Source organism: Gopherus flavomarginatus, chromosome 2 (assembly GCF_025201925.1).
Source record: "Gopherus flavomarginatus isolate rGopFla2 chromosome 2, rGopFla2.mat.asm, whole genome shotgun sequence".
NCBI classification, from domain to species: Eukaryota; Metazoa; Chordata; order Testudines; family Testudinidae; genus Gopherus; species Gopherus flavomarginatus.
In genome coordinates, this window is record NC_066618.1 from 130,903,226 (window position 1) to 130,905,497 (window position 2,272).

The window sequence follows — 2,272 nt, forward strand, 5'->3', positions numbered from 1 at the left end:
CCAGCGTGAGAGCTCGTAAGGCACTAATCCAGATGGAGGTGGCTGGGTGGCAGGGGGAGTAAAGAGCCAGCAGAGTGGTGCAGCGGACGTGTGCTCGGCCCATAACCCAGAAGTCAATGGATCAAAGCCATTCTCTGATACACGAGCAGTTGTCTCTTTTCCCTCTGGGCCTTCAAGCGATCAAAACCCTCAGCTTGCGGGCCCAGCTCTGTCTGCCATGTGCCTGGGCAGCAGCAGGACAGTCTCAGGAGAGCAGCTCCCACCCATTATCTCTTGCAGTGGAAAGAAAGTAGAATTGTAGTTGGACTTTTGCTATTTCTGTTCAGGGAGTCAGTGGCTGTGAGGCAACCCTTACTGATAATGGCAGGGGAAGAGTTCTCTCTTCTGCATTGTTGCTGCAATTTTTTGTTGTGCCCTTTCTCCCTCCCTTCAATGCAGGCAGGTAGGCTTGGTGGCTTGGGGATGTGGGTCAAGCCTGGTTTCTTTTGGCAGACACCTGGTTGAGAACTGATGCTCTACGGTCTTGTCTAAACTGACCAGCCCTAATGTCTGTAGCCTCGTCTCATACTTTGGAAGCCTTTTATTTACCCCTTTCCACTACAAAAACAACTATTTAGTCCTACTCTTTCTTTCCAAGCTGCTAACCACTTACTGATCCATGAGAGGGCCCCAGCCATCTGGAGTAGCTTGTGACTGTGAGTGGCAACTTCAGGGCAGATTGTTAAGAAGCAGAGCACAATCCCCAAACTGGTTGTGTGTTCTAGACTTACGTTTCACCAAGTGTCAGATTCTGGATGACACCCCTTTTATGACTTTTTAAAGCAAACTTGCTATTTTTGCATCATTTGAGCGTTCTATGCAGAGGACTAGAAATGTTTCTATTAACCTGAATGTTAGAGCATTTTAACCTTGGCTGGAATCACAATGTTAAATTAGTTCTTATGACTTTAATAACTGATACTTCCTCTATCTCAGGACTAGCTATTAAACTGATTTTTGGACTAGGGAGATGGAATAGCAGCTTCCTCCATCCCTTGCACACATCACCCTGTTATTGTGGCACTGAACCCCCAGGAGCGGTGGACCTCCCTATGGGGAGAATATCGTGGTTGAAGAGCAGCGAAGAAAAATGGTGTTGTCTGTGTTCCCGTTTGGTTTGTTCTGAGTAAGGTTTTGAGTCGTTTGTAACTCTTTCATCAGTTATTAGTAACATCTTATTATCAGGCCTCTGAACTGAAAGGCTGCTCTTGTAGGTTTTACTTTGTCGTTGTTTGTAGGTCAAACAGCCGCTTTCTTAGGCCTCATCTACACTACGCATTTAAACCGAATTTAGCAGCATTAAAATGAATTAACCCTGCACCCGCCCACACAACGAAGCCCTTTATATCCATATAAAGGGTTCTTAATACCGATATCTGTACTCCTTCCCGACGAGGGGAGTAGCGCGGAAATCGGTATTGCCATGTTGGATTAGGGTTAGTGTGGCCTTAATTCAACAGTATTGGCCTCCGGGCGGTATCCCACAGTGCACCCTTGTGACCGCTCTGGAAAGCAATCTGAACTCGGATGCACTGGCCAGGTAAACAGGAAAAGCCCCACGAACTTTTGAATTTCATTTCCTGTTTGCCCAGCAAGGAGCTCTGATCAGCACAGGTGGCGATGCAGTCCCAAACCCAAAACGAGCTCCAGCATGGACTGTCTGGGAGATACTGGATCTGATCGCTGTATGGAGAGACAAATCTGTTCTCTCAGAGCTCTGTTACAGAAGACGAAATGACAAAGCATTTGAAAAAATCTCCAGGCTATGATAGACAGAGTCCACAGCCGGGACTCAGCACAGTGCTGCGTGACAAGCGTAACGGAAAGCCAAAGAATCAAATGGACGTTCATGGAGGGAGGGAGGGGAGACTGAGGACTCCAGCGATCCCAAAGTCCCCGCAGTCTTTGAAAAGCATTTGCATTCTTAGCTGAGCTCCCAATGCCTGAACAGTCAAACACATTTTCCCAAGTGTTTCAAGGGACCCTGGAGCTAGGCAAAGGGGTCCAATGGACAGGGCCCCTGGAGCTAGGTTTAGGGGCCCCAGAGATAGAGCCCCTTGAGCTAGGGCTGGGGGACCCATGCGTAGGGCCCCTTGACCTAGGGTAAAGGGCCCCATGGGTAGGGCCTCTGAAGCTAGGGTTAGGGGACCCAGGGGTACAGGGCCTGCTGATAGGGTTAAGGGTCCCACGAGAAGGGACCTTGGAGCTAGGATTAGGGTTTCCACATGTAGGG

At 48.8% G+C, this 2,272-nt stretch overlaps 1 non-coding gene across 1 annotated transcript; it reads left to right on the forward strand.

Moving 5' to 3' along the window:
• The first annotated feature begins 895 nt into the window (after window positions 1-895).
• Window positions 896-1,090, forward strand: LOC127046102 (U2 spliceosomal RNA). The gene has a single exon (XR_007772960.1). It is a non-coding gene; the product is annotated as a U2 spliceosomal RNA (small nuclear RNA).
• Window positions 1,091-2,272: the final 1,182 nt, after the last annotated feature.